Below are 23,491 nucleotides of genomic sequence, written 5' to 3' on the forward strand. Positions count from 1 at the left end.
GTACTCTTGCCTGGAGAATCCCATGGGCGGAGGAGCCTGGTGGGCTACAGTCCATGGGGTCGCAAAGAGTCGGACACGACTGAGCAACTTGACTTAACTGCAGGCGTGCTCAGTTGCACGATGCAAATATTTTGGAAAATGGTTTGGCTACTAAAGTTAAATATATATATTTCCTTGGCGATACAGCGTTGACCTAAGTGTTATTATACTGATGAAATAGAAAGTCATGGTGAAGGGAGGATTTAACTGCTTTACCAATCTTATTCTAATTAGTAAAGTAGTCATTCTATAGAGTAAAATACTAATTTCTTATATCAAAAATTTGGTATCAAGTTGATATAGCTCCGAAGAATTGATGCTTTTGAACTGTGGTGTTGAAGAAGATTCTTGAGGGTCCCTTGGACTGCAAGGAGATCCAACCAGTCCATCCTGAAGGAGGTCAGTCCCCGGTGTTCATTGGAAGGACTGATGTTGAAGCTAAAACTCCAATACTTTGGCCACCTGATGCAAAGAGCTGACTCATTTGAAAAGACCCTGATGCTGAACAAGATGGAAGGCAGGAAGAGAAAGGGATGACAGAGGATGAGATGGTTGGATGGCATCACCCACTCGATGGACACGGGTTTGGGTGGACTCTGGATGTTGGTGATGGACAGGGAGGCCTGGCATGCTGCAGCCTGTGGGGTTGCAAAGAGTCAGTCATGACTGAGCAACTGAACTGAACTAAACTGATATAGCAAAAGATACAGAAGTAACAAACTATTAGTAAATCGTTTCTTTATCCAGAAAATCATCCTACAAATATTTGTTGAAATTTATAGTGTATCCCCAGGTACAGTTGCTATTACCAGGAGCTAACATCTGGTAGTAGGAGGTGGGTATATAAATAAACACAGTGAAGTGTTGTGTAGCCGGGATGGACATGTGCACAATTACAGTGAGGATACAAAGGAGGAAGTGGTTGGCTTTACCTGGAACAGTTAGAAAGGGCTTCATACAGAAAATTATCTTAAGCTGAGTATATGTGTAATCACTATTGTTATTAATGGGCTTCCTGATAGCTTGATTGGTAAAGAATCTGCCTGCAATCCTGGGTCAGGAAGACCCCCTGGAGAAGGGATAGGCTACCCATTCCAGTATTCTTGGGCTTCCCTTGTGGCTCAGCTGGTAATCTGCCTGCAATATGGGAGACCTGGGTTCAATCCCTGGATTGGGAAGATCCCCTGGAGAAGGGAAAGGCTACCCACTCCAGTATTCTGCCCTGGAGAATCTCATGGACTGTATAGTCCATAGAGTCGCAGAGAGTCGGGCACAACTGAGTGACTTTCACTTTATTATTATTGATAATATCATCATTACTAAAGCATACAATTTAGAAATTTATAAGCATGGCAAAAATTACCAACTAATAGTGATAAAATTCATATTTATGATCTGCAGAGCAGCATCACACAGTGATAGAGACCAGGAAAGAAAACTAAGGAGAAAAAGAGATGGATAATTTGGGGTGAGGGGGTACAATCTTCTCATCATTACATTTTAGCTTTGAGTTTGTGTTTATTGACTGGGATTCCAGGGACTAGGCACTGAAACCCGATCGTGTTTTAGGACTTCCCTCCCCTTCCCCCACTCCTTCCGTCAAAGCTTGAGTAGACCAGTGTGCACACCTGTGAGATCAACTTTCCCTTCTAAATATCTAACATAAAAATCTTTTGAAAGCAACAGGGTGCCCTCACTTAAAGCTTAAGGAATGGGAGCCAATTTTTAATTTGTTCCTCCTGTTTGCTGAAAATATAGTATTTCTCTTTCAAAGACTTTATTAGGAACCTGGTTTTCTTATGCGAACACAGACAAGCAATTTACAGTGATGAATTAGTGATGATGGTTAGAGTCAGGAGTTTCTTCAGTTATTAGAGGTTTATACTATTTTTCAAAAGCATTCAATTTGCACAAATATTTCAAATTTTAAAGGAGCCAGTTCTGAAAAGAGAAATAAGAGCAGTTAATAATGACAGTCATGACGATGATAGGGACAATGATGATTACTACCATACCACATGATGTGCCAAGAACCATCCAAAGCTTTTTGCATATAGTTTCTCTTTTAAGGGTAAGTGCAAGAGGATGGCATAGTCTTATCAGAATTATATCAGAAAGTCTATTGTAAAAAATGTTAATAGCAGAAGAGAAAACTTGCTTTAGATTATTTTTGAAGCCATAAAAGCAAAGGAAAAATAGGCCTGGTGCCCAAGGACAATGGTGTAATTTTGGAGATACAAAAAGCTGAACTCCACATTCTATTTTGCTTCTCTTTTCATCAAGAAGCATCATAGTTAGATGGAAAACGATGAGATGAATATGAATGGGGAAATAAGCCCATTAAACACAAAATGATTCTAACAGGGTCCTTAGCAACTCTAAGGAGTCTACCTAAAGGCTAGGATAAATTCAGCCGCATGATACAAAAAGGACTTTCAAAGGAGAGCAGCAGCATTTTTCCAAGGAATCTTGGAATACAGAGGACTGCTGAGAAACTAGGGATGTATGTGTGTGACTTGGCTATTTTATAACAGGGGAAAAGTGTATTCCATGAGCTGCTTTGATGGACTAGGTTGTGAGAAAGAATTTTGTCTTGATTTTAAGTCAGACTTTTCTTTTTTGCACCTTAACATTTTGGAGGTATCTCCTAACCAAAGACAAAGTATGCTCTCAAGCCACCAGGCCCAGAAGAGATTTTTCAGGCCTACAGAGGTGTCGGTGATGGTTAGTTACCACATGTTCTTCTGTTATTTGCATTTAACACATATGGCTAGATTTGCACTCAAATTTGTTATATAAAATAGCTCAACTGTTTTGACCTGTTGGAATAAACAGCTCTGGGCATGCAGAATATGCATTAAAAAGGAGCTCAATGATGACTGGTAAGAATGGTCACTTTTTCTGGAATAGGATTTTCAAAGTTCAAAGAGTTTGGTGTGACTAATCTTTGTGATGTCCTCTGCCCATCAAATATTTCATAATGTCCCTCTTGACAACTGAACAATTTTGGAAAATAAGACTTGAAATCATGAAGAGTTTGATAGGTTCATAGCAGAACAAAGGTACAAAAAAGAACTGATTAATGAATATATATCATTGTTAGAGGGATACTCATTGTGAGATGTAGTATTATGTAAAAATATTATTTTGATTAGCATTTTTATCAATCACTTGGTATATGATCATTAAGAACAACTATTTATTGAATTCTAACAGCAAAATGCTACTAAAGATCTCAATACACTTTCTAACATTTATCTGGATATACACAGTAAAAGAAGCAAGAGGAAAATTAAACAAAAGGCAATAGATATTTCCTAGGATTCCATTTTTGCAGTTTACCATGTATTCCTATGCTCCACGTAACTTTATAAATGTTAAAATTTAGAAAAATGGAGTCTTAAGTTATCCCGTTCTTTTTCTCCAAGGTTCCCCCCCAATTTTCATTCTGGAGTAAGTAGCTAAAGCCACTGGAAGGTAAAACAACATTGCTAGTCTTGGCCAGCACAGTCCCCCATGGACTAGAGCTGCAAGCTGGTCATAAAGAGTAGTACTGGGTTATGTTTCCAGACATAGAATTCACTTGCTATGCAAGGAAAGGCTAAGAGACTCTTGGGGAATTAACATCCTAAAAGAACCCATCAAGTCAACCCTCTCCTCTTCCAGCCAGTTTGAAAAAAAAAACCCTGATGATTCTGTGCACATGCTGTCCTTCTCGATTGCCTGTTGGCTGCTCAGTCATATTTACTAAAGGTGGAAAAGCCAAGTACAACATGTTTTGGAAACTAAATACCTGGTGTTCTGACACACTTTCTGGATCAGCCACGATTTAGTTAGGTTCCTCACAAACACTGATCTGTCCACTCAGTGTTTACAGAGAAAGATGTTTTCTCCTCTCTCTCTCATTTTAAAATAGACTAGAATAGATTTTTTTTCTTTGGACCTTTTGAATGAAGTTGGAAGTTATAGTTCTGCCAAAACGCAGGTTGCAAAACACCTCTAAGTGACCAAAACTACTACACCATGCATGAATCACTGAAGCCTGTGCTTTCAACACTTCAGCATGGAGCTTTCAAATCCCAGTGTCTGTCCTATTCTCCAAAGAATTAGAAACTTGATGCTTTTCTCCCAGCCCTACTTCCAGGAACAATGAAAAGAGGGAAAGTGGTAGCATTTAACAGGATGAATGCTGAAGATTACATTTCCCCTCTAAATAGCATATACTATGTGAGGGCTTTAATAATTAATGTAAACTATTCATAACATAGTAATTTTTACCTAGAATTCTCTGATAACATCTCTTTCTTCAGTCATAAACTGTAATTTAGGCCAAACCACATGATTGCTTTGGTTTGGATATGAGATTACTTTGCCTTCGTTGTAGAGTTTGCAATGATTCTAGTAATCCTAACAGTACATACAATTTGTGGAGAAAAGTGCCAGGCAGTTGTACCAAATATATGCCATGTAGCATGTCCGGGCATCTAAGCACTAGAGTTCTCGTTTTCTATATGAAGGTGTTGGCACTCAGTGTAATTAATCCATGCAGACTTAAAGCTAGCAAGGGTCGGAGTTAAGATTTGAAGCCATGTTTGTTTGACTCCAGCCTATTATGCCCTCCTCTGTGTTGGGTCAGTCAGTCCCACATTCCTTTTCTTTCAGTTTGCAAAGTTTTGTTATTGTTGAAGTAAGGATATGTAGAGTAATAAATATGTAGAGTAACAATTATGTAGAATAATAAATTTTAGATGAGGAAAATAATATTCCACTTAGGGGTGTTTACTATATATGATTTTAAACTTTCATTTTACAAAAGTTATGATTATCCCATCTATTTCTTCACGGCATAGATTATTTTCTTAGTCTAAAACTCTATCATATTTTTACCTATATATTTTCTATCTTGATATATTAAGTCCTGAGTCTTATGTCTTACTTTTTGGTTTGATATTTTGTTATCTTTTCTCCTTACTTATTCTGCAGTGTACATTTTAAAAATTATTTTTCTCATTGTTTATCTCCAATTTTACATTTTCTCAATTTACACATGAGACGAATACTGTAGCCCAATAATATCAGAAAAAAATAAGATTACAAAAAAAAAAAAATAATAATCCCAGCCCCTCCCCAAACCTTTGTATCCCTAAGCATTTGTCCTCTCTCCCTCTTTTTTTTTTTTTTGACCACCAAAAACTGTAGCAGAGATGTTACTTCTGTTGTATTTGTATCTTATAATCAAAGATTAAAGATGTGCTAGAGTTGCAGTAAAAAACAGAAAACTTGACATAGAGAAGTAGAGCGATAAGACACATTTGTGTTTTTGGAAGCACATTCTGGAGATATGGAGCATAGTTAGGAGATCATTGTAACAGTTCAGACAAAAGCCAGTGAAATTTGAATAAAAATAGAGGGGCTAGGTGATTTGAGTTGGGCAGATAATTGGATGAGAAGGATGAGAAAAAGGAAAGGTTCTTAAGTGTCTTTCAAAATGAAGACACTTCCTCTTTGGAAGGAAAGATGACACAAATAGATTTTTAAATAGACTCGCTTATTGTGCTGCCATTAGACTGTGAGAATCAGCAGGACATGGACTTAATTTTGTTTATGCCTGACATTTAATAGGCACTCAATATAGGGTAAGTTTCATTTTGGTTATGTTGAGTTTAAGATGTTCATGGATCATAGAGTTGTAAAGAGTTTAAAAGGAGATAACCAAAATAGTATTGTAATTCAGTCTGGTTGTTAGAATTATGCTAATTTTAATTTGTTATTCTAAATACCCCAAGTTTATTTTAGTCTTTTATTTTGAATATCTCAGATAGCTACAGCTGCTGCTGCTGCTAAGTCGCTTCAGTCGTGTCCGACTCTGTGCAACCCCATAGAAGGCAGCCCACCAGGCTCCCCCGTCCCTGGGATTCTCCAGGCAAGAACACTAGAGTGGGTTGCCATTTCCTTCTCCAATGCATGAAAGTGATAAGTGAAAGTGAAGTCACTCAGTCATGTCTGACTCTTAGTGACCTCATGGACTGTAGCCCACCAGGCTCCTCTGTCCATGGGATTTTCCAGGCAAGAGTACTGGAGTGGGGTGCCATTGCCTTCTCCTATAGCTATAGCAAATATACATTTTTATTTTAAGAAAAAAAACAGCTTATTTATTGTTTTAAAAAGAATAAGGCTGGACAGACAAATATGAAACCATCAAGGCAGGCTACAGGACCAAATAATATATACCACAGGAATAGTTAGAAATTTGAACAGAAAGTTTACACTAGTTTATATTCCAATCCAAATTTTGACAGTGCTTATGTCACCACACAATCAAGCACAGATGTCATAAGTTATTTTCAAATTCCATATACTTCTTCATTATTTATTAGGAGAATCAGTGCTCAGCGATAACTTACTTCAGTTCAGTTCAGTTCAGTCACTCAGTCGTGTCCAACTCTTTGCAACCCCATGAACCTCAGCACTCGAGGCCTTACTTGGTCCTAAAACCTGAGGGCTGATATCATTCATGACCCATCAGCTCCACTCTGAACATTATCCACTTAGCCTTTTGTTTTGAGTTTCTGATGTCTTCTATTTTAAGGCAAAAGAGGTTCCTATATCAGCCTGTAACTGCTACTAGTTGTCTTTCAAACCCACCATTTATAGAAAAATTTGTTATAGCAAGCAGACTATTTTACAATAGAAGTAAATATGAGGGAAATGAAATAAAAACTACACATACTAATTAGATAGAAATAAAACAATTTTTTTTCTCCTTCCAACCAGTGAAGCTTTCAGTTAAATTGAAAACAGAAAGGATAAGACCTAACTCTAAGTCAGTAAGGCTGCTTTCCATGGCAGCCTAAAGAAAAGAAAAGAAATAAGGCAAATGAGAGTTCTTTCAAGAACCATAGGAAACAAATAATTTTAGGATTTACAGTACTGTAAAAGAACGGAAGAACTGTGACTCATATGAGGAAAGAGAAAAAAAAGATTTAGCAAGGAAGAGAGTCAGTACAAACAAAGCAGACATATTTCCTTCTGATTAATATATAAAATATTAAGTATTCATTGCAGACATTAATGAAAGCAAAGAGAAGAGGTGGAGAAGGAAAAAAAAGAACAAAGGCTGTCAAATATCATATCTTATTTCCTATCATTGCTCATAGCATTTTAAACTCTAACCAAGTATATGATACTCTGAGTTTTTGTTACAGGTCTGTAATGTGGACATATATATTTGATATTTCTGGAAAACTTGACTTTTACTGTTGATACTCTTCCTCTGCAAGAGCTTTCTCAGAGGCAGACATATTTTTAGTGAGATAGGACATATTTTTAGTGAGATAGATTAATGATGTACCAAGAACTGAGAATAAAAGATCTAAATGGTCTCTAATGTTGCAAGGAGAAAAGAGGGAAAAAGATGAATTTGAGGGGAAAGCAACAATTGAAAACCCACCTTCATATTTCAACATTCAGAAAGAAGTTCAAAGAAGTTATCAATTGCCTCCTTCAGGATTTTATTGTGGCTATCATCATTGTTAAGTCACTAGGAATGTCATAAATACCAAATATGATAGAACATGATGTAAGATTTAGAGAATGGGGAAATTTTTGACTTTTGAAAACCCATGTCGAGGGAAATAATAAAAACCACTGGCTGGAATATGCCATGAGGACAAGGATGTTTATCATTCATGAATGTTTGAGCGAAAGTTTTGCTAGCTATGTCATCATGCACAAGAAACACGGAGATATTGCAAAAGTCAGCTGTGAATCAGCTTCTAGGCAGATTTGAAGTATTTATAGAAGAATATAAATATAAGCGACAATCATGACCGGGAAAGACTAGTATATACCATCAATCACAACTCTTTTTCATAACAGTAAAAACTTACAGAAGATATATTTACCCTTAGGTACTCATCGTAAATTTGGGTTTTACATGCGCTTCAATTTGACTTGTTCAAAATTTAAACATTTCAGTGGCAGTCAACAGTGGCACACTATAACAAAGAGAAAAATGTATATGTTATATTATTAGATTGGTAATAGAGTTTACATTTATCCGGGGGGGGGGCGGGGAAAGGAATGGAAACAGTAATTCAGATGAGACAAATTGTCTGATAAATTGATAAATTTAGAAAAGGGAGATGGTAGTGTAGATGGCATTCCAAGAGCAAAGCATGTATACATTAATGTATTATGATGCATAAAAGTTACCGGCCTAAGATGTGAATTATATTAGCTTGATAGACTCTGTGGCAATGGTCCAGTACACGTGCTTGGGTGTGGCAACCTGGTAGCATTAATGGTCTCCGAACTTCACCCTTCCTTAGGCCCCTGTCCTTTGCTGTGTGACTTTGCATGTGGAGGTGAAGAATATATCCTTGCTTCTTGATTAAGGCCTTCGGCTGGTAGGATTTAGAAGATATGACCAAGCAGAGACTTGAAAGGTGTTGGCATGTTTGTGCTTGTGCTTTTGTTCTCTGCCGTCACCATGACGACAACATGTCTGCGCTAACTGGGATGATAAGATCCATGTGGAGCTGAACTGAATCATCAGAGTCACCCTCGCCACAGCTATTAGATCAGCCATTAGCTAGCCAACATCAGACACACGAGGGAACCCTGCCTGGATCCCAGAGATGCTTAGCTGCCGGCCCTAGATGTGTGAGCGATTAATGCTGATTGTTGTATGCCGCTCAGGATTTTGTGATTGGTCTCTACAGGGCATCTTTGTGGCCATAGAAAAATAATTCAAAGGGCAAGATGATTATACTTATAATATCCAGGACAGCTAAGTGATTCCTTGGTAATTTGTCACTCCTAAAATTTGTTTTGAATAGTGGGAAATGATGATTTTTCAGATTTTTGTAAATGTCCTCCCTTCTAGGAACTAAATATTTTATATATTTTATTCAGTGTACTAAGACTCTAAGTGAACTCCGGGAGATGGTGATGGACAGGGAGGCCTGGCGTGCTGCGATTCATGGGGTCGCAAAGAGTCGGACACGACTGAGCGATTGAACTGAAGAGTCTAATGTTAGCTATCTGGCCTTCTATTTTGAAGGATGAACTATGATAAAAATATAAAAGACCCCATAAAAACTTCAATTTATATGTAAGACAAAAATTAAACCTAATTTTTATTTGTTTCCAAAGGCTTACATGGTTTACAATGGTTAACACTGTCAAATACTTACTGTGTGCAGTGTTTTAAGAGAGGTATTAAAGCTATAATTTACTGTGAGAAAACTTAGACCCAGAAAGGTTAAGAAACTTGTTCAGAATCATATAGCTAGGGAGTGATTGAACTAGGACTTAATAAACTTCCAAACTCCACACTTAACCATTACACTTCACTATCCCAAAAAATGAGGGAATAATTGATTTTTATTGGTTTTATTTTTATTTTTAAAACAGCATTTCACTGTAAATGTATTTTAATCATTTACAAGTGCCCAGTGCTTATTTAATTTCTATGCAAAGTACATCATGAGAAATGCTGGGCTGGAAGAAGCATGGGCTGGAAGAAGCACAAGCTGGAATCAGAATTGCCAGGAGAAATATCAATGGCCTGAGATATGCAGATGACACAACCCTTATGGCAGACAGTGAAGAGGAACTAAAAAGCCTCTGGATGAAAGTGAAAGAGGAGAGTGAAAAAGTTAGCTTAAAGCTCAACATTCAGAAAACTAAGATCATGGCATCTGGTCCCATCACTTCATGGGAAATAGATGGGTAAACAGTGGAAACAGTGTCAGACTTTATTTTTGGGGGCTCCAAAATCACTGCAGATGGTGATTGCAGCCATGAAATTAAAAGACGCTTACTCCTTGGAAGGAAAGTTATAAACTACCTATATAGCATATTAAAAAGCAGAGATATTACTTTGCCAACAAAGGTCCATCTAGTCAAGGCTATGGTTTTTCCAGTGGTCATGTATGAATGTGAGAGTTTGACTGTGAAGAAAGCTGAGCGCCAGAGATGTGATGCTTTTGAACTGTGGTGTTGGAGAAGACTCTTGAGAGTCCCTTGGACTGCAAGGAGATCCAACCAGTCCATCCTAAAGAAGATCAGTCCTGGGTATTCATTGGAAGGACTGATGCTGAGGCTGAAACTCCAATACTTTGGCCACCTCATGAGAGGAGTTGACTCATTGGAAAAGACTCTGATGCTGGGAGGGATTGGGGGCAGGAGGAGAAGGGGATGACAGAGGATGAGATGGCTGGATGGCATCACCAACTTGATGCACATGAGTTTGGGTGAACTCCGGAGTTGCTGATGGACAGGGAGTCCTGGCATGCTGCGATTCATGGGGTCACAAAGAGTCAGACACAACTGAACGACTGAACTGAACTGAACTGACTGAATACTTATAACCGCTTTTTATTCGATAAAGTAGAAAGAAAGAAATGTGGAATTAGGCATTTGGGCACCTGCTACTGGTGCTCTCACCTCTATTCTTAGATATTTTAAGACATTTTTCTACAGATTAGCCACTTTTGTTTTCATTCTATCACATATATAACTGGGGCAATAGCATTTGATTCATTTTAAAAATTGTGCTCTGTATTTCCTATTATAAATATCCAGAATAATTATTATTTTTGTTGCATTAATACTTGAGAGATGGTCGTGATGGCAAACTTCTTTGTCTAAATCACATGATTCTGCAAACTAGTCACCAAACCCTGATCTGCTGATGGTAACACAGCCATCAGTACAGATGTCAAGATCCTTCGTGCAGTGTCCCAAATCCTAGGCTGATAATAAACTATCCTTTGCTATTTCTAGGCAATCAGGACTAATATCATTTAGCTTGCAAAAGAGTTATGCCTAGTCAGACAGAGCATACCACTTTTTATTTAGCTATTTTGGCTAACATTAGACACACAGAATTGTGTTGGCTGCACCTTCAGCTACCATGGAGGGAGGTTGTAACATGGGCTATGCTTGGCTTGGGTGGATCCTGGCATTGCAGAGACCTAGAAGAAAAAGGTGTAAACATCTCACCCAGTTCTTAGGCAATAGTTGGAGAAACTGAATGATACAGACCATGAATTTTTACTTTCCTTTCAAGCAAAGTTTTCCTAAGTGTGTTCCTGTTATTCCTAAACAATGTGAAATGATCACATAGTAGAAAAGGCACAGGTCTGAAGCAGAGGTTCTTAACTCTCATTGTGTCTATGGTATTCTGTTTTGGCAAGCCAAGCTGACTAAAAGAGTGATAGTTATAGGAACTATGAATGCTACTGAAATTTGTTGCATACATTTAAAATGGACAGAAATGCTTAGTTAGGGATTATAACATAAAGATATAAATTGGTTTTCCTATCCAAGTTCATGGATCTCCTGAATCAGAGTCATTAAATCTAGGTTTCAGTAAGCGCTCTACCACTTACTGACTGTGCAGACATAGTCATTTTCACTTTCCGAGCTGAGATTTTTTAAATCTGTAGAATGAGATCATGAATATATATTAATATTTTCTAGTGTTGTTTCATGATCAAATGAGACAATAAACATGGAAAAGTTTTGTAAACTATACAGTAATAAACAAATATTCAGTTCAGTCACTCAGTCGTGTCCAACTCTTTGTAACCCCATGAATTGCAGCACACCAGGCCTCCCTATCCATCACCAACTCCCGGAGTTCACTCAGACTCACGTCCATGGAGCCCATGATGCCATTAGCTAATCTTATTTTGTCCTTTTCTACTTGCATCCTTAAGGAAATTCTGAGCTTGGTTTGGATTCACACCAAATTCAATAAGGTTCGAAGCCCATTTGTCCTCTCATGAACTCAGATGATTCTTCTATCTCCAATCACCTTCTATGTAAAAACAGGAAGGAAAACAAATGAGAGAACAAGAGATGAAGGAAACTAAATAAAGCAGAGCAAAAAATAAAAAATACGAATAAAGCAGAGCAGGATCTTGAGAAAGGAGACTAACTGCAGTTAGTTGTCTCCTCTCTTCATTTTTTAATTAAAGTCAAACTTATAGTCAAGTGTACAGAACTCACAGATTTTAGGATTATACACCTTGATGACATTTTACTTATGTACAGACCTGGGTAACTACCACCCAGAGCAAATTCAAAACATTTCCAGACCCCAGATGTTTCCTTCATGCTCTTCCCAGGCAGATCCAACCCTTACCCCTGAGATAACCACTCTCTGACTTCAACACCATAGATGATTTTGCCAGTTTCCAAATATCATATAATGAATCACGTAGTATGTAGGCTTTTATGTGTAGCCTCTTTGCTCAATATAATGTCTGTGCTGAGTCTCCTCAGTCATGTCTGACTCTTTGTGACCCCAGGAACTGTGACCTGCCAGGCTCCTCTGTCCATGGGATTCTCCAGGCAAGGATAGTGGAGCGCACTGCCATGCCCTCCTCCAGGAAGTCCTCCTGACTCAGGGACTGAACCCGCGTCTCTTACATCTCTTGCACTGGCAGGCGGGTTCTTTACCACTAGTGCCACCTGGAAAGCCCATGATGTCTGTGAGTTTCATCCATTTTGCTGCATGTTATCCCTTGTTCATTGTTTTTATTTTTGTGTAGAGCTTCTTTACTTTTAGCACTGGTTGCATCTTGCTCAGCATCCTACTAATTCAACTAATAATCTGTTTCCATTTTAAATATGCTACAAATATGATGACCAGTTGCCCTCTTAGAAGAAGTAGAATTTCCAAAGATAGCTCATAATTCCCTGATCATTCCAATTCAAGAATAAAACCCTTCCATTTCTTGTGGGTAGCCTTTCTTTCTCCAGGTCTGGCATGCATGTAAAGGTAAATAACCTATAGTATAAAACAAAATAATAGCAACAGTTTGTGGTCTTTTCTGCCACCATCTTTGGGCAATTTCTCTACAGACCAAATCAACATGAATCAATAATGACCATTGTTAAATGTTAAGGAAAAAAAAAAAAAAAACCTAGATCTAACATTAACAACAGAAGAGCAGAAAAGCATGTGAGAATCTAATACAAACCTCTTTGGGAATTTGTGAGTATAACTTTGGTTCCATCATATTAAAGATTGCTATGCTTATAGAAAAGCTGAGACACTGGGATCTGTTTGCAATTACCAAATCAGAATGCAATTAACTAGTCACTGGGAACAAACAATGGTGTCTTTAAATGCCGTTTTGGAAACATAGAGCTGGTAACAGGGATCAGATTCCCAAGATTCGGATGTTTTCACTTATGAGTCTTCCTATAAAATATAGGTCTAAGGACCACTGTGATAGTTTGTCTTAGTAGAGAGAGAGAGAGAGAGAAATGGAAAACGCAAAGCAAATGGCACTTCCATCTGGGTACTGGAGCTTCTCTTAATCTCAGAACACTTCAAAGGAAACTTTCCCTCCATTCCCTGAGTTATTTTGTTCTGACCTCACTTACAATGTATAAATACATTTCACAGTAAAGATCAAATTTTGCTGGCAGATGATCTTTTTTCCTTACACATTTATGATAGGAAGTGTCTCTGATATGGCTGAGATGGGTAATTCAGGTTGAAAAAACTTTCCTGCTTATAGAAGAAAGAATATTTTCATTTTTCTTTCAGTAACGATATAGCTGACAAGATAGAAGTGTTCATTTCTCCATTCTCTTTTGCAAAAGCATTTCTCTAGTATATGGTTTCCTAAACGTCTTTTTGATGTCTATTAATTATTTGATGTTTCTTCCAAAATTGGTCTTTTGTCAGTTTGGGGCTCTAGCTTTTAATGGAGAGCAAAGGCACTGAAATAGATACGTAATAATAGCAATAACAAAAACAAAATAATGACATTTTCATGCTTCCAATTCTTGTCCACTACAAGTGACATTGTTGTTGCTCAGTCGCTAAGTCATGCCCAACTCTCTGCAACCCATGGACTCTAGCCCGCTGGGCTCCTCTGTCCATGGGGATTCTCCAGGCAGGAATACTGGAGTGGGTTGCCACGCCCTCCTCCAGGGGATCTTCCCAACCCGGGGATCAAACCCATGTCTTCTGCTTGGCAGATAGATTCGTTACCATTGAGCCACCTGGTAAACCCCACAAGGGACATTAAGTCAGTGAAATTAAGGTCCATTTTCTTATAGTTCTGATACTGTACTGGTAGAGGTAGAAAAGAGTAGTACAATGGTTAAAGGTGAGCAGAAGAAGCAGCAGTGGATGGTCCATGAGTTATTTCTGAGACCCAAGTTTGGTTCACTAACGGCCCCATAATAAGGATCTCAGAGAGGAACATGAGAGCTGTGAAAACTTCCCCTGAATTCAGTTGACTTCTTGCTCCATCACTCAGGAGCAGTGGATTGGTTGACTAGAAGTGCTTTATGCAAAAAAGTAGAAAAAAAACGTTATCTTTAAAGAGTACTTCCTTCAGCAAGAAGTAGTGACTGGCTCATTCCTAGTGATTGCAGGTCTGGGGCAAGAGTACAAATGGAGTTCCTATATCGTTTGTCTAAATACTTAAACATAATACATCAAGAGAAAATACTCAAATAAAATATCCTGGTCTCCTACCTTAACAAATGCACCTTGATAACAAGGTGGAAAGCCAGGTTAGAACTTAAGACTCCTCAGAGTTGCCAGCTGGGATGTGGTGGTATAGGGGAAGCTGGGCCAGACTCTGCCTACCTCTCTCCACACCTGGTCCCACTTCTTTTTCAAGCCAGCTCCCTTCCAAACCTCAGACAACCTAGCCCTCTGGTCCAAGCTCCATCCACACCCCCTGCAAGGAGTCATCCCATGACCAGCCTCCAGGCCTAGGGGTGTATATATTATCAGCTCAGGGGGCCTCCCAAGAGATCAGACTTGCACAGAGTTTGACTCAGGTCCTTCAAAAAGCATTTGGTGCCATTTGTGCTGTGAATTCCAGGGTCTGTGTATCTACAGCCTAGTCTAGAAACAAGGGGAGGGCCCTGAGTGGGTACACTGCTCAGTCCCAAAGAAAGCCTCATCCCACTGGGCGGGAGATGATGGCAGGAGATGGAGGCAGAGCCCTTCACAGAAGTGGCCCCTCTTGCTTGGGTCTAAGTACTGAACACCTCCTCTGGATTATATGTTTGAGGATGTCAGACACTCCCCAAAGTCTGACCCTTAATGGACCAGGGACTGTGCCACATATTGCAGACTCAGAGATGCACCAGTTACTACCCTTGAATGAATTATCCCCTTGTGAAAAGGTTCCTATGAAATGCAAACATTAACTCACACCGAGAGGGCAGTTCCTTCCTTTCCCAGGACCACTGCAATGCAACTTTGCCCCTCAGATGAGCCGGTTGTTCTTTTTAATAGTAGTGCTGAAAGCCAGACTTTGGTCTGCATGGCCACTAATTTATATTTTATAAAAGATATATTAATACATGGTCCAGTTAACAGCTCTCGACCTAGATCCTGCTTCAGTCCTGGCCCATTGCTTGCCCCACCCTACTTTCCTCTGACCACAGTTTTCTAATCACAAACTCAAGAGAGGAGACACTCCCCTGCCAGCCAGTGCCCAGACTAACCCATCTGCAACATACACTCTCCCGGAGCGGTGGATGCCCACACCAGGGCTCTCTCCAAGGCTAAACCAGGAACCAGGGGAGAAGGCATCTGGGTCTTTTAATTTTTTCCATCCCCTGACCCCCAACTAGATCATCTGAATAACCAGACAAGCCTGCAAGATGAGACACTTTGCCAGACTACTTGCCCTGTCCTGTCAACAAATGGAGGTCATAATAGAAAGACCGTGCTTGAATAAAAGACCTAAGGAACCTAATAACCAGATGAAATAAATCTTCTTGGATCCTGGTTTGGATAAACCACCTGTGAAAGTGTTTTAGGCACAACTGGGTCGATGTGAATGTGGACCCAGTATTGGTTGCAATGAAAATTTCTTAAAAGGGAAAGATGAAGATTAGTGATCGGGGAAAAAAATCAAGTTGGCAAAAACATAAATAACATGTGCAGAAATATCTTAAGGAGAAGTGCTTAAGAACTTATAGCAGTAATCACTGGGTGGTGGCAATTTAAAGTTTTATTTTTTAAAATTATCTATGATGTCTACATGCTTCTATCATATAAGCAGTATTTAAAAATAATTGGAGGATGTAATATTATATTTCTCTTTGTTTAGAGAATTACTACATACCTCTCAGCCTATCTTTCAGGCTAGCTCAGACCTGGTACAGACCTCAGAACAAGTTGCAATCTAAAAATCATGCGTCCCCACAGGTATTTGCAGGCCGAACCACATTAATCTTTTACCTTCATACGTTTATTGAGTTAAAGTTTAATGTTATTCCTTTAGCTTCCACAGAAATGAAATGGAAACAGCGATTTGAAGAATGATTTATAAAACTATAATAGAAGTCATTTTCTATTATTTCATGTGCTTTCTCTTTACTAAGGACCTAGTTTATGAATTCTTTCTGGAGTTCAGTGCCTGGAGAAAAAAAAAATGCTTTTCCTTTTATTAATTCTTTTTCTGGACAAGAGAATTCTATAATCTTTCAAATTTTCCTGTTATCTTGGCTGCTGGGGGGCTCAGATGTAAATTTAGTGTGTAATTGCATTAGCTGATGAATTACCTAGGAACTCGAAAGAGTCCTTTGCATTTCATTATTATTTCATACAAATCTATTTTTAAAACAATTCTAATTGCCCTTTTCTGCTCATATGATCATTTTCTACACCACTGAAAATTCATTATGGGAGAAGGTGGCGTATAAATAAATAATAGGACTGACCTACAGATCTCTGTAGAGCCTGGGGGCAATTTAACAAGTAGTAGATAGTGTTCTGGGCTTCCCTGGTGTCTCAGTGGCAAAGAGTCTGCCTGCCAGTGCAGGAGACAGGGGTTCGATCTCTGGATTAGGAAGGTTGGAGCGCTGCTATTCATGGGGTCGCAAAGAGTTGGACACGACTGAGTGACTGAACTGAACTGAACTGAACTGGAGGAGGAAATGGCAACCCACTCCAGTATTCTTGCTGAAAAATCCCATGGACAGAGGAGCCTGGCAGGCTACAGTCCAGGAGGTCGTGAAGAGTCAGGTACAACTGAGCAACTGAACGTGCATGTATTCCGACAGTGTTTATGGTGCCTGCCCAGCTTGATACCCACCTCACTTTCTCTGAGTTGTGGGGCCCAAGGGGGTGGACTCCCCCCACCCTAACCGCAATTGTATAACTGGATTAGATGGACACATGACCAGATTCAAGCGCAAGAGTCTCTATTCTGGGCATTTGGAGTTGATAAAGTGATTTTCTCTGTTTTTTTTTTGTTGTTGTTGTTGTTGTTATTGTTTTTTTGCTTCAGAGTGTTCTGAGGCATACATAAAGTTTAAAAAAAAAAGTGGAAATGTTAGTCTCTCAGTTGTGTCTGACTCTTTTGAGACCCATGGATTGTAACCTGCCAAGTTCCTTTGTCCACAGGATTTCCCAGGCAAGAATACTGGAGTGGGTTGTCATTCCCTTCTCCAGGGGATCTTTCTGACCCATGGATCAAACCCAGGGCTCCTGCATTGCAGGCAGATTCTTTACCATCTGAGCCACCAGGGAGGCATAAACAAGCCAACAGCTAAGAAAAACAGTGTGTAGTTGTCTCTTTTTATATTTGAAAAGAGAAATACAACTTAAATCATGTTGAATCATATTATTTTGCTTTTTTCTAAATTGAATTTTGCAATTAAGAGAATATTCTGAGTTCTGGAATCAAAGAGAATCAAACACAACAGTACATTGTGTTGTCCTTCATGAAGCCCTTAAGTGAGGTGGGCAGGGCAGGGCAGGGTGACATTGTCATCACTTGGGGACTGAGGACCAATAGCACATTTCATTCCTGCATCCCCCACCTCCCTGCAGAGGAGGCAGATTTTGGGAAAGTTTGTGTTTTAAAGGCTACTGATAATTCCCAGGCCCACCTATATCCCCACTTCTTCCAGGAATAAATAAAGCATTTGTGTCCTTTTTATTGATTATTCCACTGAACATCTTTGCAACAACAGTGGTATACATACAGTGTAACAAAGTGCTTGCCCAGGAAGTAAACTTACTTTCCTATGTATTATCATTTTCTATCGACTCCACCTTTGTTGTTTTATACAGCAATTTTTGTTGTTCCTGGTATACTGTGCAGCATTTAATGTACTGCATCTCCAACCTTTGGCTTATTATGAGTACCAGAGTTGTTCCCCAGAAACTATGAATTATACTAAATCCATGTCTTGTCTCATCAATTTGGTTTCTCTAAGTGGGATGGAGTAAGAATTCTCTCTTCTCCCAACCAGAACTAATAAGGTTAGTTTTCAATAAACGATCACTGATTTTAATTGAATTAGAATTAACGTCACACTATTTTAAGTGGCATGGGATTGTAACTTGTTAAATAAGTTCCTTCTGGTTTTTTGGAAGAGTCAGTGAGTTTCTCAGATGAGATAGGCTCAGTGCTCGAAATGTCCTGAATAGAACAGCAAGAGGAGACTGGAATAGTTAAACATCCACCAGATCAAGGACTTACTGTGAATCCACAGGACAACCCCCACCCCCAACATCCAACTCAAATTCTCTGCACAGATTTCTGATCCCTTCATTTTCTGATTTTCACATATCTGTTTAAAAAAAAAAAAGTGATGTATTCTCAAAACAGAAACAGATGTGAGATCCAATTTCTTATTGGAAGTGACAAAACATATAAAGATTTGGCAAGATACGTATTTCACATGTTTCAAGATTTCAAAAATAGTCATCAAACAAATAAAAGAAGAGTTAGATAGTGGGGTGGTCTTTCTCTGGTTTCTTTGTTCCTTTTTCTAAGAGTCCCATGATGGCCTATTGTCAATAAGGTATGGAAAAGAAGGAAATGTCTAATATATAATAGAAAATATATATTATTAAAGTAATGATTCAAGAGCTGACTCATTGGAAAAAGACCCTGATGCTGGGAATGATTGAAGGCAGGAGAAGGGGGAGAAAGAGGATGAGGTGGTTGGATGGCATTACTGACTCAATGGACATGAGTTTGAGCAAATTCCCAGAGATAGTGAAGGATGGGGAAGCCTGGTGTGCTGCCATCCAAGGGGTTGCAAAGAGCCAGACAGGACTTAGTGACCAAATAGCGACAACAATGATTCAAGAGAAAAAACAGCAAATGTTCTCCTAGTTTTAAAGAACTGAATATAGTCATTTCTACATTTTAATGTGACTGTAAACTTTCATCAAATCACTTTTAACCAAATGAGCTCTTTCTATCCAAAAGAGGAAAAAGCTCAGAAATGAAAAATTTTGCTCATTAAGTTCTAAGGGCCGTTGCTATACAGAGCAAAGAAGTAGGTGTAATAGCTTTTAAGGAAGAAAGGTATGAAAAGGCATATCCTGATGAGTATATGTGATTGTGCTGAGTGAGTAAATTTGCATTTATATAGCACCATTTTTCAGGTGAGACAATTGGTAATATATTTGCTACAGTGTAGGGCGGTGATGTAAAATCCATACCAATACTAAAGAGGAACTATGTGACTCTTTTTAAAATAAAGGCATCTGGATCTGGTGAACATTTATCTAGGATCTACAGGCATTCAGTCTAGGTAGGGACTTCTCGTTGTGATTTAACTTCCACAATAACCCTATTTAGTATCATCACTTCCATTTTTGAAAATGAGGAAACTGAGGGGCTAGGAAAATTACTGTCAGTCACATATTTGGTGAATTTACGGAGCCAGATGAGAATGTAGACCTTTCTGTGGCTAAAGTTGTTTTCGCTGTACCCTAGTTAAATCAAGGGAAAATGGCACACATTTTCGGTAGTTCCTATACTTGAATAGTGCTTGAAGTTTGCAGATTAGTTTTCCAAGCTTTTTGTTAAATCTTTAAAGCAACTCGTAAGGACATGATGGTGGAGATGAGGAAGCGTTTGTTAAGTTTCAGGGATGTGCCAAGTCTGTGCCCAGCTTGGCTCCTTTGGGGGACCTGGTTTAATGCCCAACATTCCACTCCAGTCAGACTCAACCACAGAGATGTTACTAAATGCCTTGCATGAAAAATCTGTTCTCCTTAAAACAGTTGCCTTCCAACTGTGTCTTGAGGAGCCTAAAGACCTTTTCAGAGAGCCTCAGGTAGGCACCTGGGAGGGAAAGGAAACAGCAGCTAAAGAACAAAGAACTGGGATGGAATCCGTGCAAACAGGGCTGTAAACTACCTCTCCCCTTTAACCATGGAGCCCTGCTTTAATCTGTTTTGCATATTTATCTCCCTCATAAGATTTTGCTTGAAGAAAAGAGTTCTGTGGCTTTAAATATTTGAAAAGTAGGTATTGCATCACTGTAAAGGTTTTGTGCATTTTGCGTAAAAAACATTTGAGGAACCCAGAGATTAAGAAATAGACAAGTAAGGAAGATGGCGCTGAGTGCTTAAGAGAACATACAGTTATGTGCTATTGTACATGGAAATCACAGTCAAGGGTCACCAGCTGGTTAATGTTTACCAGTAAGCAAAACGGACCAAGTATATATGGAGGCTTCTGACATCAAATTCAATAGATGTTCTCAGTGGTAACAGTTGTATGTGGGGCCTAAGGAAGTGAGCACAACACTGGTGATTAGATTTGCCTTTTTTAGGGTCATTGTGGCCCTAAAAAGTGAGTTATGCTAAGAATTCTTACAGAAGGAGACAAATAAATAGATCTCCTTGTAGGCACTCTCTCCCAAATTATCAGTCATTTGGGGATATTCTGTCTCTCTCTCACACACACACATACACACACACAGCTACCTGTGTTCTTAAGTGGCTTCTGAGTCTGAGCTCTAAAGATTTTGTGTATACTGTCCGCATAACCCTTACTACACAGCTAGTGGTATCTGTGTCTGTTTCACCCACTGACCTGTTTGTCATAAAGATCAGATATTACTCCTCACTGTAATCCCTGGAGCTGGCTCTGGGCATGGCACACAGATGCTCAGTGATAAATTGTTGAGTATTAAAGACCATACTAGAATAAAGGTTACAGAAACATATCAACTCTCATTTGATCCTTGTTAATACAAAGAGAGTTTCTCTTCAAGTCTTGAAAAAGAGTATGCTGCCTTGCAACATGACTATCATTTGTAATTATTCCAATTTCAAAATTATCTACAATTAGGAAAATTGGTAATGGAGTTAGAAAAATGCCAGTTTCTTTTTTGGAAGATATTTTGCATTAACAACTGAAGTCTCAGAAGACTAGTGGTGGAAAGAATGTATATAATCGGCATGTACCTTCTGAAGTCAGTTTGTATAACAGATGTGTTTTTATAACAAGGTTGTTGACTGTTCTTTGAAGGAAGAAGAGTTTGGGATGAACTTCCAAGCTTCCTTAATATCAAAAACTGTCCTGACTGTTATATTCTGGTTTTCCGTCATATCCCTTTTACTTTTGCTGTTTTAATTGGGTCGAAGTAAAGTGGTGTGGTTTCTGTCTTGTGTGACTCAGAGTTCCCCCTTTGACAATCCAGACCCGTTTAAACTCAGTTGTATCCGACTCTTGGCAAACCCACGGACTGTATCCTGCCAGGCTCCTCTGTCCATGGGGATTTCCCCGGCAAGAATACTGGAGTGGGTTGCCAAGCCCTCCTCCAGGGGATTTTCCCCACCCAGGGATAGAACCCAGGTCTCTGGCATTGCAGGCAGATTCTTTACCTTCTGAGCCACCAGGGGGAGCCCCTGAGCGCAGGGATGGGAACTTATTCCAGGTAGCAGCTTTCCTCCTATGGAACCCAGTAAGGCTAGTTGAGTCTTTTGAGAGCGAGGGCCCTGGGACATGTTCCTGACCCTTTCAAAGTTCTTACTTCTGAAAGGGGTCTCTCAGCTGCTACGGGAGCCATCGTGACCATTACTCAGTTCTCCTCCAGCTGCCCTTGGCACCTGCTTTATTCCCATGTTTAAATGTCCTTCTCCGCTTTCCTTTGGGGATTGAAGGAAAACATGAATCCATCTACTTCCAAGTGAGTTGAAAGGAAAGATAAGAGACACCCTATTTCAAGATATGTTTACCTCTCTGTGTCTTAACTCATCGTTCTTCTTCCTTTTTATCAATTTACAACTTCATTAACTCGACTCTGTTAATTTCTGGTGGTTCAGAGTTTACCTTTCACAGTGTTCTCAGGAATCCTATTTCTCTTTCAGTTGAAGGTACCTCAAGCAAATGAGGTGGCTGGAGTCATGAAGCACCTTATAACTCCCCAGCTGGGCGGCTGGAACCTGATGAGGGAGGCTGTACCGGCATGTTCTGAAGCAGAATTTCTCAAGCTTGGTGCCCCCGGCACGTTCACCCAGTGCTCTAGGACTCTCTGAGAGGAGAACCAAGGCATCAGCGTTTCTTAAAAGTTCCCCAGGGGATTCAAAAGCACAGCCAATCAGCCACTGCTATAGGGAGAGCCATGATCTTTCAAAAATGGAGCTTGGGAATAATCCATTAAACACATTTCATGGTTTGCTTCTTGCTTCTGTAATAGGCATCTATCCTATATCTTGAATGCAAAATTTCATCCTTTCTAAGTCTAAGTCATCACAAGAAGATTTGACTAAGCCGGGCTGTTTTCTTTTGTCTTCTTTCAAATTTAGGTACTTCGTGTAAACAACACAAAATTGAAACACCGTTCTCCGCCTGAGCTCAGAGGCAGATAATACATCTTTATAAGAAGAGAGTACTACAATTTAACATTTAGAAATCATTTTCTCTGCCATTCAAAATAAATTGCTCAGTCACTGATGATTCTGTTTCTTGACTCATACCGGATGATAGAAAATGAATGTGGGTGTCTGGTTCCCCAAAGCTTTCTCTTTTAACTGACTTTCTTCATTCTCTCTCCTCCTATGAAAATTTGGTGTGAGGGATGAAAATTTATAAAGAAGAGGACCTAGAAAATCTAATGTCAGCCCAGGAACCATAGATGTTTTGAAATAATCAGTCTTCTGCCATGGTTTTTAGTTTTAAATTTTCAGTCAATATTTTAAAAGACATGATTCATTTAAGTGGCCCAATGTTTCTCTTTTCAACCAGAATAATTTCTTTTACTTTTGGAAGCAAATAGGATAAGGACGCCTTTTGCTTAGAATGCTTCTTGCTGGTAGAAAGGGAAGGCCTCTGTGTTTAGAAGGGAGCAAACAAACATCTCAGAGACATGATGTCATAGAGCAGTTAGCTAGGGAAAAAGAAAAACTATTTTCAGGCATCATTTAAAAAAGATAGGCTAAACTTGGTCAGATTTGATGGATGTACTTTAAGTGGAAAGCCAGATCTGTTTTCCTAGAGAATAAGGATTAGTCTCTGGTTGGTAGCTATATTCTGTGGAATACCTTTCTCTTTCTTTAAAGTGTTTGAATTGGCTGTATGGCCTACAGTCTGGGCAGGGCTTTGGGAGGGCTGACTCCTAATCACAAGGGCTCTATCAATAAGTACCCAACGACTTTATCTTTACAGTGGTGGGAAAGAATGCTGTATTC

General features: G+C 39.2%; 1 long non-coding RNA gene across 1 annotated transcript in view; it reads left to right on the forward strand.

Moving 5' to 3' along the window:
* Positions 1-22,814, forward strand: part of LOC132659837 (uncharacterized) — a 249,081-nt gene extending 226,267 nt beyond the window's left edge. The window contains exon 3 of the long non-coding RNA XR_009600734.1: positions 22,172-22,814. This is a non-coding gene — a long non-coding RNA (uncharacterized LOC132659837). The remainder of the gene's footprint in view (positions 1-22,171) is intronic.
* The last annotated feature ends 677 nt before the right edge of the window (positions 22,815-23,491 follow it).

The sequence above is a fragment of the Ovis aries genome, chromosome 5 (genome assembly GCF_016772045.2).
Source record: "Ovis aries strain OAR_USU_Benz2616 breed Rambouillet chromosome 5, ARS-UI_Ramb_v3.0, whole genome shotgun sequence".
Classification (NCBI taxonomy): Eukaryota; Metazoa; Chordata; class Mammalia; order Artiodactyla; family Bovidae; genus Ovis; species Ovis aries.